Source organism: Carassius carassius, chromosome 48 (genome assembly GCF_963082965.1).
Source record: "Carassius carassius chromosome 48, fCarCar2.1, whole genome shotgun sequence".
NCBI classification, from domain to species: Eukaryota; Metazoa; Chordata; class Actinopteri; order Cypriniformes; family Cyprinidae; genus Carassius; species Carassius carassius.
In genome coordinates, this window is record NC_081802.1 from 10,550,413 (window position 1) to 10,566,624 (window position 16,212).

Here is a 16,212-nt window from a genome sequence, read left to right on the forward strand (position 1 = left end):
ACAATGAGAACACCTCGCAGCAAAATAAACTCATGATAGGAACACCCGATGCGGCGAAGACAAGGGTCATCCCATGGCACTTGGAGGAGGTCACCTTGACGCACGTGTGCTTTCCCTCAGGGTGTTAAACCCTGTTGAAATAATTTCAAGGTGATAAAGTGGCCACAGAACATTGAGAAGCATCAAGAAGACTAACACCTTTGAGCTTATCATGCTCAGTGCTAGATGACTTGCTGCATATGGCGATTCTGACATTGTGTTGGGTAATCGGAGACACTAGGGGGCACTGTGTGTTAATTAAAATTAATTATAAAGAGATAATTGTAGTTCAAGTCTGAAGGATATTCAAGCTACATGCTAATCATAACAAAGCAGTTAAACAACAAATGTTAAAAAAATACCTACAAGTCACTAAGAAAAATAAGTTACTTACAATGAATGCAGTTTTTAAAATAAGACATTTATCTCTGGAAAAAAAAAGTTAATATGCTGCACAGGAGTTAGCTTGTTAGCATGTAGCTTGTTACTGTAAGTAGTGAAGTTTGGTAAAGTCACTGCCTACTTTTGGTAAGTGACTTCCTAACACTGGTTCCACTATAGCTGGAGTCTAACTAGCGAGTTAGTGACACAGGGAGTTGTGCAGCATTAAAGAACAATTATGCGGAATGGTATTTATACTTAAAATAGATATTTTAAGTATTCAGAAACAATATTTAGAACTGCAATTAGATATTTATATTAAAAAAAAGACTAAATATGCTGCATTGGACTGTAAGCTTAGCTAGCTAGCAAGCTTGCTACTGGAAGCTACACTGCTTTGTAAACAGCTGTCTTGCTAATTAAAGAAATCATACGATGTGATTTCAAGTTTTCCTTTCTCTTCGGAGTGTAATAAGCTTTTCGTGAATAGATAAGATCCTTAAAATTGCAAAGACTAAAGCCTCAAACCCGAAGAGATATTCTTAATAGATATTCTATTATTAAAGTTAAGACTCGTCCACGCCCTCCTAAAAGGGATGTTTTAAACAACATGTGGGGGACATGTCTACATCACGATGTGGGAAGATTTGCATAACACCGCCAAAATGTTCACGCAAAGAAAGGAGTAACTTTGATCCTTGCTGTAGTATTGTTGCTGCCGGCGTCATGTTGTGAAGACGCTGTGCTTCTTTGTCAAAGCTTAAATACTTTGTTTAGCCTTCCAAAAGAGGACACGACTAGAAATCAGTAGTTAAGTTGTATTTACAAAACTGTTCCAGAACAGTTCAACCCAAATATTCAGATGTGTGTGGCGCATTTTATGGAGGACTGTTTCCTGATCCTGGGAGACTAGACTACAATGTCAGCTGTTCTGACTCACAGTCAGTAAGTATGTTTTCATATTTAAAGGACTTGCCACTGAAGATTCAAATGTGAGTTTAGAGCAGTGTAGAGTAGAGCTTGTTGTTTGTCATTTCTCCGATTACAAATGCACACATGGTTTTATATTTACGTATCGCGATGCAACGCAACCTGTAAAAAGACTAATCTGTATAAGTCATTATAATCAGTAATTATGTCCCCTCTGGAAACAACAAATGGCTTGTTTGTAATGGGTTTTATTGTTTTTGCCTTTTCGTCCCGGTGTTCTGACCAGGACATGGCATCACAGTATAATGAGGGGTGTAACATTTCCATCACACACTTGAGGCATTTGGCCAATCACAATGCACTGGATAGCTGGCCAATCAGCGTACACCTCACTTTTCAGACCGATGAGCTTTGTAAAAAAATTACGTGTCACAGAAAGGCGGTGCATAGAGGATAAACAATCATGTACAGTTTGTGGAAAATAATGTTTTTTTTCCCTTAAACCTCATAAACACATTTCATTATGCCAAATACACAAAATAGTTATTTTTAGCAATATCATATGACTCCTTTAAATATGTAGTTAAGATGGTAAAGTTACTGCCTACTGAATCAGTTTCTCCCCAACACTGATTCCACTAGCTGGAGGTAAACTAGCCGGTTTGCTACCACCACAGGAAATTGTGTTGACTTTAATAACAGTTAAATATTTTGATTACATATTGTTAGCAGGTAACTTGTTACTGGAGGAGCTATGTGGTTTAAACCAGCTGAGCTTCTGTCACACCACTGAAAAGTTAGTAGCTTCCGGTTGTAGGGTTGACTAGCCTGTTTGCTACTAGCTCCAGGAGTTGTGCAGCATTGAATAAATAGTTAATAATGTACTTAATTCTAATTAATATTTAGAATTACAATTCAATTAGTAAATATTTAGCAAATGTTGCACACTCAGCTTGCTAGCTTAGCTTAGCTTGCTAACAAGTAGCTTTTTAAAAGAAGATCTATACTGTTTTGTAAACAGCTGTAATGTAGTTAGTTTTGTATGGTCACTGCCTACTTTCCCAGATTGTACAAATACGTTTGCAAAACATCAGTAAATATTGCTGCATTTGGGAAAAAAATTGCTGTGTACAAACATCGGATGGACGTTTTGGCAGTTATACATACATTGTATCGTAAACATCTTAAAGGCAAAATGTCCTACAGACATTCCAGAGGAGAAAACACTCAAAGAAAAAAAATACGTCTTGCAGATGTTAATGCAGACGGCTAATAGACATCTCTGTGATGTACGTGTGCTATCAGGGTTTAGTCAGTTATTCCACACCCCTGATTCCAGGAGTTGGAGGCTAACTAGCCAGTTCCATAGTACTGCCAAGGGAAATCATGTAGCGTTTCAAGTTTTAACATGCCATAGTTTGGCAGAGATGCATTACACAATAATACAAAGTGACATGTTGCTGTGAAATCACCATGAGGCAGAAAGGCAGGAGTGACTCAATTTTTTGATGTCACTCTGACCTCAAGTTGACCATGCTGAACTTAGGGCGTTCTTCTCTTTTAGCGTTCTTCTCTTTTACACCCTTAGTATGCGTGTGAGAGAGAGAGAGAGGTTTGCATGAAACAGAGCAAACTAATGTCAAAGAGGCAGTAGTGATTGAAGTCATGCAGAGCATAGCTGGAGTCCCACCGAGTCCAAATGGTTGCGTACTGGGAGGCAGTGAAAGAGGAGGAGAAGGAGCGAGAAAGACAGAAAGCCAGAGGGCATCCCAATGAGAGAGAACTACCAGTGCTATTTCCCGAATTATATTCAGAAGAGTGTTTATACAGTATATACACACACAATTTTCTGAATTTAACAATATAATGGTTGTGTATTTGGACAAAATTTATGTTTTAATAATAGAGCTGTTCAGTTTGTAGTTATAAAACCACAATATCATACAAATTAAATTAATTATAAATTCATAATTTTTTTATAGGTTTTGTAAACTTAATGTATTTCATGTTTCAGTCATTCATACTGAGAAATTCAATGTTTTCTTTCAAACTACACTCGAATTGAACTTCTGATCAATAAAATAAATATTAAACGCAAATATCAATAAATTACATAAAAGCACTGTAGGAAATGAAGCATTTTCCCACCAAGCAAATCAACAGAAATAAATTATACAAATTTCTGTAAGTGTCATTTCAAACATTGGCTATTAATATAAAGTGATGTGCATGCATTTTACCTAATTTAATTTTCCTTGCGGGAAGGGTCAATGATGTCCATAAAGGCACGTGTCAATGTCTTTCATATCCAATATGCAAGGCTTCAGCATTCCAGTTTACCATAAACAAAAAGAGCACACCAACCTCCCTTCTGAGAGCAAAAGGATTAGGGACCATCCAGTTATGCAACTATATGCATTTATATTTAAATATTCCCTTGGATATTCTGATTGGAGGAACTATAGATGCCCATTTATCATTCCAAAGGAGATCAAGGACCATGAGACTTCAGCTCATGAATTTCATGAGTGGGAAAATGAAGCCATGGTCATGCTTTTTTTAGAATCCAATAAGCTACAAGTCATTGCAATTCAGGACTTTCACAACAGAAAAGGTTGAGATGGGCTATTATGTCATGTTCACATAAGAGCGTGTCCTCATGTGCTAAGATAATTTGAGGAAAGGCATCATAGAGAAGCCCGACTCACTTTAAACCAATGCTGTGATGTGGAAATAAGCTGACATTGCAGATAAAGGCCGTGTTGGGGAAACATTCATGCACACCTGCGCTAATACTGCTGATGTAGCCAAACACCACAAGACTAGAAAGCTCTCAGAAAGCAACGGTGGCAAAACATGTATTGATCTGCTTAGAATGAATCAAGCGCAGTGTACCAACATTTCCTCATAGGTTACTGCAGGCTTTGAGTCGCTACTTTCAAATAATAAATGCTATTTTCAGCTAGCACATACACTACAGCCACACACAGTTAACAAATATAAATAGACAACCAGCTTCTCCTGAAGTATGACATCACCTTTTGTTCCTCTGTACGAATCTAAGACAACACAGCCATTTATATTCATTAGCTAGGTATCTGGTAATGCTAACTGCATGCTATAAGCTAAAAATGCATGCTAAGGATTATGAATTAATGAATTACAATCTACTTAATTACAAATTTGATAATGCTACATTGTCTTGGACCCGAAACTAGAACTACAGCTGCCTTCCTTCTGATGTATAGCAGTGAAAATGAAATGAAAACCTGAAGTGCAACTTTTGTAAAATTACTTTTTTTATCTCAGCTTAATACGTGCAGGCATAAGTCATTCATCTGTATGCAAGTTCTATCAGAAAGTGTAAAAACTTTGGAATAGTGACTTGCCCCATGCCATAGTATTGGCTCAACCAATGCTATGAGTTTGAGGGCGAGATGGGACCAGTGGCAGATGGAGGGAGTAATTGGGGAAATCTGCATAGAAGTAGTCATTCTTTTTTAAATTTTGTTAAAATCTACTTAACAACATAGGCTCATTCGAAATATGTACTCCAACAACATTTATTCCTTTTCACACAATTTACAGGTCCACAGTTTAGATTAAAAACTGATACTTTTCAATGTAAGCGTCACATATCCAGCTTCATATGTACAGGTTTTCATATGCAGTAGGATTGTTCGGTAGCTCACGCAGTATGGAGTTGCACTTAAATGGTGAAGAGCTTCGGTATGAATCCACGGTTGCATCAACAAATGCATTTTTATATCAGTTTTGCATTTGTTAACACTATCAGGTAGGTTTAGGGTTGGGTTTGGTTTGGTATTGGAGGTATTTCCAACACGATAGATCATTGACTTTTAGCGACAACTTCCCAGATAATTAAATTTTGAACTGCCGCAAAACGTACCTGAAGCAACGTACCTAAAAACACAGCAATATGTGCCAATATCAATGTAAAAAAAAAAAAAAAGAAAAAACCTTGCAAAGGTTCACATATTGAACCTGTGTTTTAGCGCCACTCATTAGACATTTCACTTTGAAACTGCCGCAAAACGTGCAGTAAGGTACGTAATAACGGTATTGCAGAAATTGATTTAGAGGCACATATTTTTAATGATCCTAGGTTGCTACTTAATCAACATATGCCAATGCTACACTGTTTGGATCCAAAACTGGAACTACAGCTGCTTTTAAGAAGCATAGCAAGGCTGAATGAAAACCTCGAAGGTAAAACATACATTTTTAACTTCAAAATACTTTCTTGTTTCCCAGCTTAATATGTGTAACTATAAGTTAGTCATCTGTAAATTACCTCAAAAAGTGTAATAATGGAAACATACTGATCTTCCTGATGCTTCATTATTAGCTCAACTGAGTTTAGGGGCGGGACTATCTGTGCATGTAGCCAATTGCAGATGGAGGGAGTGTTCAAGGAAACCTGAACAGAAATAATCATTATGTTCATGTGATGGCATTAGCAGCAGAGCATTTAAGCAGAAATAAATGCACATTTATATAATAGGCAATCTACAAGAACCTGGCTCACATAGCCAAATTTGATTTGTAACCACAGCTGACATTCAGCATGAAGCTGGGACTTCATTAAGCACTTCATTAAAAGCTTACACATCCTGGGGTTCTAGAGCACACAACATGCCATCTCTCTGCAGTCAAGATGAATTAACATCGACTTGTTAATGCTCAAAACAAATCCAAAGCTGCCACACTGCAAAGATAGGAATCCTGGTTAATTTGGAGACTTACTTTGATGCCTTTCTGCAAACACATTATTTTATTCATACAGATGAATATATTGACCCTAAAAATATTTAATTTATCCACCAAGTGTGCACCTGGACAAAGTTGTGGAGATGAGCACTAAGATTGGTTCAACAAGGAGCTAAATATATAGTATGCACTTCCAGGACTAGTTGTCAAATAACTGACACGTTGATAAGTGAAGTTATATTATATAGATATTTTTCATATGTATTTTCCTTTAGTACTTTTAGTGGCTGTTCACTAATTAGCATCTTGTGCTTTAGCTGTTAGCACAGACAAAGCGTCTCTGGAAAGTTGTTTATGAGTCATTCCCTTTTAAGCCCTGACGCTATTTTAAACAAGTAGGCGAGCAATATTTTTGCTATCCCATAAGGCTACATGAGCTGAGGAGATGATTGGAAAAGTCAAGGGGGAAAAAGCTGGTGCAGAACTGCTAGCCAGTGTACAATATTATTTTTTCCTTGACTGCTCAAAAACAGTGTGTTATTACAAAACCTTGTTTGAGCTCATCAAAATTCTTATTATCATTATACTAAGTTTATATGTTAAGCCCTTAGCATGCTAAAGAAAATAACTGACATTTTTAACAATGGTGCTTCAGTTAGCATGCTGAGCTTTAGCTGTTAGCACAGTAAATGCTTGGAAATCGTCTCTTTGAGTCAAATCTCTTTAAAATACTGTTGCCATGTTAAGCAATTAGGCTAGCAAAACTTTCTACTCCATAAGATCCCAGGAACTAAGGAGACTAGATAGGTCAAGTAAAAAAAATGGCTTAGAACTGCTAACTGCTGTTGAAATTATCAAAGAGTGTGTTATTGTGAAATATTTTATTCCTTTGCTAAGTCTAGCTATTTTTGAATGTAAAGTAAATCACCCCCAACAACATGTCCAATCAAGGACCATATGAACCCAAGACCAGGCAATAATACAAGCCTTCATTAAGACCAAGTAGTCGATTATAAAAAATAAGCAGCTCTGCACATCCCTTTTCTCGATTTGCTATCAGCAAGTGGGTCTTAAGACGCAACCTAGCTGCAAGAGAAATCTGAGCAGTCACCATGCATTGTTTGTGTGTGTGTGGAGGGGGGCCTACTGTTGGCTGCGTCTGTCTTTGTTTGTATCTTTGGGTTGGCCTGTTTGCTTCTGGGAATGTAATGAGCATTTCATAACACAGCCAAGCATTCTGTCCCATGATACATGCCAGAGTAACGCTGGGAGAGTCGCCAGAGAAAATGAAGCCATCACTATTGCAGAATCCAGACTACGGCAACAGGGTGCCATCGGCCAAAAGCACCATGTGTTTCCGCAAGGGGCCATCTGTCTGCTTCATGACTGGCTCATATTCTGTAATCAAGCTTTCGGGATGCTCTCGGTCCAGCGTGACAACACATAATCCAGCTGTCTCATAAAAGCGTCCTTTAGGTGTGAGGAAATTGCACAGCGAGTACATTGACTGTGCTTCTTTTGTGCTGTTTTCTTCAGAGAGCAGCTTACAAGGAAACTCATCTCTTAGTCAAATTCCCAGTGGCACCGTGAGTGGTGTGCATTGTTCAAATGAAGACACACTGTGTAATATTTACAGAGGAGCTCAACACCATCGGGGCAGGGAGGAATTGCCTGGCAAAAGCAAACATTATAACAGAGGCCCCATTTCTGAGTTTCTTTCCCCTCACCATGATGACAGAATGAGTCAGTGCTTTGAGTCAATGGTTTTGTTGAACCTTTCAAAATCTGAGCTGCAAGCAAAAGCAATCTGGATGAGCCCCACAGACAGATCCCAAGGGAAGACCTTGTCTCCTAGACAGTCATCTGGACAAGACCACAGAACTAGATGAGCCCTCTGCACAATTTAACTTTGCTGCAGCATGGATCAACCTGCTGGTTCTCTCAAGGTTTTTTTCTCCATTCTGTCACCAAAGGAGTTTTGGTTCCCTGCCACTGTCAACTCTGGTTTGCTTAGTTGGTGACACATAATTTCCAGCGATATTGATCGACTTCAGATCACACAGATATAGATCACACAGATACCATTTCAACTGAATTGAGCTGGACGATCACATCACTCAATTTACTGATGAACTGCCTTTAACTGAAAATTGAGTGTTTACTATTGTCCTTTTGCATTGAAACACTATTTTCTTATTTTGATACTGTAAAGCTGCATTGAAACAATCTGTATTGTTAAAAGCACTTTATAAATAAAAGTGACTTGATTAGACTCTCTGATGAGGCCTAGGGATTGCATACAAGATCAAAACTATGTTGCTGCATTTACACAGAACTTGATTACGCACAGTCTTAAGCCCTTGTCACACTGCCATTCCGGTAATTACACGGGTAAAGTGTTCCGGCAATTGTTCCCGGGTCGCTAGATTTTGCACTTTCACACTGCCAGTGATTACCTGGGATATGTGTGTGCTTTCACACACAACCTGTAAAGATCCCGTAACGACACGTGACATCAGGGCGTGACGTGTAATGTACGAGTCGAAAACGTTAGGCACGTTATACTTTCACTGAAGCAAGCGAACGATCACGGCGTCAGCGAGGAAAGTGAGGAACTAACTGATCTCTGCTTCATTACAGTTTGCACATATTTTTTTTGTCGCGAACGTTGATCTTCCTTCAAAACAGCCGGTAAAAGAGTCGCGCGATAACGCGTGTCATCACTTCGACATGACATTAGATCTTGATTTTGTACACACAGCGCTCTTCCCGGGATGAACCCGGCAATGTTACTAAGTCCCCGACCCGGGTTCAATGCCCGGACATGGTTGCTTTCACACAGAAGGCGACCCGGCAATGTTCCGGCAATTTGCCGGGTCCGACGTGCAGTGTGAAAGGGGCTTTAGTGAACAGCAAAAGCCCAGGGTAGACTGAAGTCTATACTGGTTATGGTCATGGACCCCAATTTTCAAGCTGTCACAAATAAATAAATGCCCCTCTGGTAAAAAGCAGATTAGGCAGATGTGGCGCACTGAACAGGAAAACTGGGAAACAAGAAGAAAACCACTGAAACCTACTTCTATCAAGAGGACCATCTCAGCCACCTAATAAACTGCTACACATTAAATGGAAAAGCTGCTAAGCAAACAATATACAGATGAGCTACTGCATCTGTTGAGAGTCTCAAGTGCACAACCAGCAGACAACTCACAATCCCATAATGCCTCAGGAGATGACAGATTCTGTTGTGAATCTAAGGAGATAACAAAATCGCTATTGGGTGAGATCTCATCCCCCATCCTCAATGCAAGATCAAACACACAGTGCATTATTGAGATATCTTGTTATAGTTCATCAAAAGAGTTTCTTTGCATCTTGAATTACGTATAATACACTATTTACCCTGCCTTGTCATCTATGAATTTCAGTGTTGGGGAGTAACTAGTTACATGTAACGGCGTTACGTAATTTAATTACAAAATTATTGTAACTGTAATTAGTTACAGTTACTACGAAAAAATGAGTAATTAAATTACAGTTACTTATGAAATTTTTAACGATTACAAAGGGGATTACATTTGAATGTTTACACGCATCCACATACAGATTTAACTGATTTCTTTCCCAAATTGCACTGACTATTCTGAGACATACCGCCCTAATAATTTCTGGGATGCGGAAATACAGTCTGGTTTGTAGAATCCAGTCATAAAAACGGAATGCCTAACGCGGACGGAATATGCCACATTTTGGATGACTAAATCAAAAGTAGGTCAGTACACTTGAATCAAAACATGACATCGACTAGTGTCTGTGAATATTAAGCCACAAAAATGCAATATATGACTTGCACATTCTGCGTGTCTGTGGAAATCAGGCGCGGACTGGACACCGGGAGAACCGGTACAATTCCCGGTGGCCTGGCAGCCGATTTTGCCCCACTATTTAATATCATTATTGTATAATTGCCTGCCGAATGTACTAAAGCGATCATTTGCGAATCCGCCATTTGATAATTAAATCTCTGATAAGTCATGAATTGTTAGTCATGACTCGCGCGCTCTCCGCGCCTCCGCCAAACGGTTTGGATCAGACAGAGTAATCAATGAGAGAGAGAGAGAGAGAGAGAGAGAGAGAGAAAAAGAGAGAGAGAATAGATTGAACTGCTGGAGCAGAGAAGCAGAACTACTGTTCAGGGTTTCAGGTCAGTTTCATCTGTAAAGATGCTTTTTTGTCTTTGTTTTTTTTTTTTATTTAATCAAGCAGCAGCACGTTGCTCACCAGTCATCACTCAAAATACTATATAAAGGACATCATTATTATCAGTTTTAATGTTACAGTAGTAATTTAGCTGAAAAACAATCAGATTTTTTTATAGGTTTAGGGGGAGCTACGACAGACAACAACACAACCCTTACGAAAATTAACATTTTAATATTTATCTATAAATCCAGAGAAAATGGTTACTATTGTTTAACTGTGATAACCAAAAATGTAAAATTATTTTACAAATGCATTTATTTAAAAATAAATACAAATCCATTTGCAAAAAAAAAAAAAAAAAAAAAAATTAAACAAGGTTATTTTACTTTTATATAGGCTAATAAAATCATGGTTAATTTTTGTAAGGGAAAAATATGACTCGTGTACTGTATTAGGATTTTTCTATAAAGATATTGTAGTATTGTAGAGTATTGTATTGTAAAGTATAGTTGTGTTCAATCTTGAGTATTAAAGTCACGAGAGAGATGGATAACAGGGCAAAATAAAGAAACTGAAGAGAAAAATGGAAGTGAAGGTGCAGTTCAGGAGAGAACTTTTAATTATTTTGCATGTCCCCAAATTAAAGATTTAAAATAGATAAAAATCGTTAGATAAACGATTATAGACGAAATAGATAAAATAAAAAATAGTTTGGTCCATGAATTTGTTTGTATGAGTTTGAATTTTCCAGTCTGAATTTTTTTCCATGGTTTTTTTCCATGGTTTTTATTTCCAAAGACATGGTTTCATTTACTACACATAGGCCTACTGAAGCTCGCAGTGTTTTCAACCTCTGCCGCCTCAATATAGGAGTACACGAGCACATAAACATAATTTCTAGAACTGCTCTGTGTCACTTAATGTGCATTTTACTTATTTTGAGAAAACTATCATCATATACAAAGAGACAGCAAAAACACCAATGTTTCAGGAGTTTATTACACAGAATACGTCACATGCTTATTAGATAACTGTATTTAAGTTTATGTATATGCTTTTATTTATTATTCTTTAATTTTCACAAATTTAGAAAAGTAATCAAAAAGTACTCAAAAGTAATTAGTTACATTACTTTAATAAAGTAATTGAAAAAGTTACACTACTATTACATTTTAAACAGGGTAACTTGTAATCTGTAACCTATTACATTTCCAAAGTAACCTTCCCAACACTGATGAATTTTACAAGCTTAGTGTCGTCTCAAAGCACTTAAGGGCCATTCACACCAAATCTGATAACCAAGATATTGTTGGAGTCTTTCATTTCAGAATCTTTCACTTTCATTATCCAGCTGATGAACAATAAAAACATTGACAGCCAATCAGAATCCATCTCAATGTTAAGAGCCTGAGCATTGAAACACTTTCATTTTAATTTAAAATGTTACTGTGTTGTTGTTAGCTTGAGCACATTTCTCCCTTCTGGCTACTTAGTGTGAACACACTACAAAACGGAGTAGAATTGTTCAGAAACAAGCAAAATAGAATCAGTTAGAAGGCGGCTTAACTGAAGGCTAACTAAAAGCAAAGACTAGGAAATCTGTAGCTTGACCATTTTAGCTTCAGTAATATGTTATGTAGAAGACAAACATTTTCATGATTAAGCAGCTTAAAACATTTTTATTACAGGGGAAAATATTAAAGCTACCAAGAAATTAGTCAATATGGCACTACAAAATATTACCATTATTACCATTAGTACTTTGAAGCTCTTTGTTGTTTTTCACGGTGCAATGATTAAAAACAATGTCAAGATGATGGATGTAGCGTGTCCAAGAATGCTGCAAAAAAACTATTATGGCTAGCTAGCTAGCTGAGCTAATGATGCATTCTCCACACCTGTATACTTACCAAATTCAGCAAATGCTATAAAAGGACTATGAAAGTCTATGTGTAAAAATTTTAAGGCTATAGCTCAGAAAGTTATTGGATCTTACAAACAAATCCATAAAAAAATGGCAGTGTGAAATTTACCATTCTAGAGTCAATAAGCAACACATTTATTTTGCTGTTGGAGCCCATAGGAACATAATGAGATGGGAGGTTTTTGAAAAAGGGCCTAGGCAATTTCCTTCACCTCCGTCCCTCATGATACAGCAACATCGCCAGGCCATCTCCCAATGTTTACTTACAGAATGATATGATGATACACAATTGCAGAGAGCGCTGAAAGCAATCAGAGGGAAAAACTGCCGTGGAGAAGTGTAATATCAGTTTATAAAGAATGACATGCCACAGCCTGTCCAAGAATAGCAATGAGTTTATTGTTCTCCTTATACTCATATCAGCACAGGTTTTGGGCACTAGCATCCTGAACACTCAGAAACAAACAAAAAAAATGTTCAATAAAATAAATATTTGAAAACAAACCCATTTAAATCCTCATTTGCATGTGTATATTCTTTGCATATACAACCCGAATTCCGGAAAAGTTGGGACGTTTTTTAAATTTTAATAAAATGAAAACTAAAGGAATTTCAAATCACATGAGCCAATATTTTATTCACAATAGAACATAGATAACGTAGCAAATGTTTAAACTGAGAAAATTTACACATTTATCCACTTAATTAGCTCATTTAAAATTTAATGCCTGCTACAGGTCTCAAAAAAGTTGGCACGGGGGCAACAAATGGCTAAAAAAGCAAGCAGTTTTGAAAAGATTCAGCTGGGAGAACATCTAGTGATTAATTAAGTTAATTGATATCAGGTCTGTAACATGATTAGCTATAAAAGCTTTGTCTTAGAGAAGCAGAGTCTCTCAGAAGTAAAGATGGGCAGAGGCTCTCCAATCTGTGAAAGACTGCGTAAAAAAATTGTGGAAAACTTTAAAAACAATGTTCCTCAACGTCAAATTGCAAAGGCTTTGCAAATCTCATCATCTACAGTGCATAACATCATCAAAAGATTCAGAGAAAATGGAGAAATCTCTGTGCGTAAGGGACAAGGCCGGAGACCTTTATTGGATGCCCGTGGTCTTCGGGCTCTCAGACGACACTGCATCACTCATCGGCATGATTGTGTCAATGACATTATTAAATGGGCCCAGGAATACTTTCAGAAACCACTGTCGGTAAACACAATCCGCCGTGCCATCAGCAGATGCCAACTATCATGCAAAAAGGAAGCCATATGTGAACATGGTCCAGAAGCGCCGTCGTGTCCTGTGGGCCAAGGCTCATTTAAAATGGACTATTTCAAAGTGGAATAGTGTTTTATGGTCAGACGAGTCCAAATTTGACATTCTTGTTGGAAATCACGGACGCCGTGTCCTCCGGGCTAAAGAGGAGGGAGACCTTCCAGCATGTTATCAGCGTTCAGTTCAAAAGCCAGCATCTCTGATGGTATGGGGGTGCATAAGTGCATACGGTATGGGCAGCTTGCATGTTTTGGAAGGCTCTGTGAATGCTGAAAGGTATATAAAGGTTTTAGAGCAACATATGCTTCCCTCCAAACAACGTCTATTTCAGGGAAGGCCTTGTTTATTTCAGCAGGACAATGCAAAACCACATACTGCAGCTATAACAACAGCATGGCTTCGTCGTAGAAGAGTCCGGGTGCTAACCTGGCCTGCCTGCAGTCCAGATCTTTCACCTATAGAGAACATTTGGCGCATCATTAAACGAAAAATACGTCAAAGACGACCACAAACTCTTCAGCAGCTGGAAATCTATATAAGGCAAGAATGGGACCAAATTCCAACAGCAAAACTCCAGCAACTCATAGCCTCAATGCCCAGACGTCTTCAAACTGTTTTGAAAAGAAAAGGAGAGGCTACACCATGGTAAACATGCCCCGTCCCAACTATTTTGAGACCTGTAGCAGAAATCAAAATTGAAATGAGCTCATTTTGTGCATAAAATTGTAAACTTTCTCAGTTTAAACATTTGCTATGTTATCTATGTTCTATTGTGAATAAAATATTGGCTCATGTGATTTGAAAGTCTTTTAGTTTTCATTTTATTCAAATTTAAAAAACGTCCCAAATTTTCCGGAATTCGGGTTGTATGTTTATGTGATGATGCTTCCAATATTTAAGTTACACACTGGAGATTTAGTTTTGCCCATTGTCCAAAAAGGGCTATATAAAAGCTCCTAAACCTAGCATGTTTGAATTAATATAAACAAGACAGTGCAGTCGCAAACATTTCACGTTGAAAGCTTTGCTGCATATGCCACTCAAATGTGCGTATTTATGCAGATGGAAGGGGCAACAGTGAGATTAATATGGGTATTTACATGGACTGAACAGAGGCCACACAATAGCCTCCTACGCCATATGCAGATTCAGACAGTGAAGAGCCTGTCGTGGGTGGATAATGGCACGAGCATGTTCAGAACGATTGAAATGCATGTTTAGGTTTCATACTACAACAAGTTTTCCCAACCAATATTGTTCAGGCTGACACATCTCCTGTAGGCTTACAAGTAAACACACTATATAAAAAAAATAAAAAGTTACAAAAATAAGCTATTTCATGAAGCCTCCAGCCTACGCAATTGGTTTTATTTTATTCTATTATCTCAGGCTCATGTACTTCTCCCGCCGTCCTGCTGGGAGGGTCCAGCCCACGGCACTTACATAAGGCAGTCGCTGGGGTCTGTACACTGCATGATTCATGTGACTGTTTGAACTATGAACCCACAGCAGACACTATGGGTTATTTTTGTTAAGTTCATTCAAAAATGAAAATTGTGTTATTTACTCACCCTCATGTTGTTCCAAATCTCGGTGGCTTCCTTGTATCCAGTCAAATGTACAAAGAACATTTTAACAAAATGCCCAGGCTGCTCTTGTCCAGACTTTTAAGCTTCAAAAAGGACACAAAAGGACAAAAGTGATTTGTTAAAATGACAATTTTGCTTTTTACTCACCCTCATGTTGTTCCAAACCTGCATGACTTTATTTAAAAGGAGATATTTTAAAGAATGTCCGTTTAACAAAAATCACTGACTTTCATTGTATGGTCCAAATAAAGACATCAAAATATATTTTTTAGTAAGGCAATTAAGGCATTTTTGGGAGTGAACTATGCCTTTAAGGCTGCAAAGCATTACATGTAAATAACTATTTTATTCAAAAAGAAAGCTATTTCTTCATTTAAATGCAAATCAGATTGTTTCACAGCTGATCCATAAGAAAATGTTATTTACTCACCCTCATGTCGTTTCAACATTCTATAACTTCCTTGCAAAGGGGTATTTCTGTTTTTGTCCATTCAGTGTAAGTCAAAGGGTTTCATGCTAATTAAGGTTACAAAGCATTACATGTAAATTATGTTTTTATTTAAACAAAAAAGCTAGAATTCCTCATCTGAATGCTAATCAGATTGTTTCAGTCTTGTTAAAAACTTTCATCCTGTTATATGTGTGTACCCGTGGGTTAAGAGTCCAGAGTGGTTTCAGATGGAACTGTAATTAGCCTTTAAAACAAATTTCAACTTTGCATCCACAAGGGATACAGACACTCCAAATTAAGAAGTGCACAAAAACTCACAATAATTCTGTCAAAAAAATGTTGCCCTCCTGCAAGTCACTTAGGGAGCCAATCGTGCCTTTATTCATTTGTCAAAACACTGTCAGCATGAAAGGAATTGGGTAGAGAAGGCTATGGTCCCTTGATAGGTTTGAGTAGTGAAACAAAATAGGGCTTATTTGGGAATTGCTACTCCACATTGAAATGATTGATTGTATTTTTTCTTTGACAAGTGCATCATGAACGAGCCGAATTACTTCTTCAACTTGAACTCTTCAACTTGGTTATGAAGCTAACACTGCATTTTAAGCAATTTTATGATCTAATAAAGCGAGATAAATAATATAGTCTGTTAGACTGCTGCACGGCTTGAGAAACCAGAAAATGTGGCCT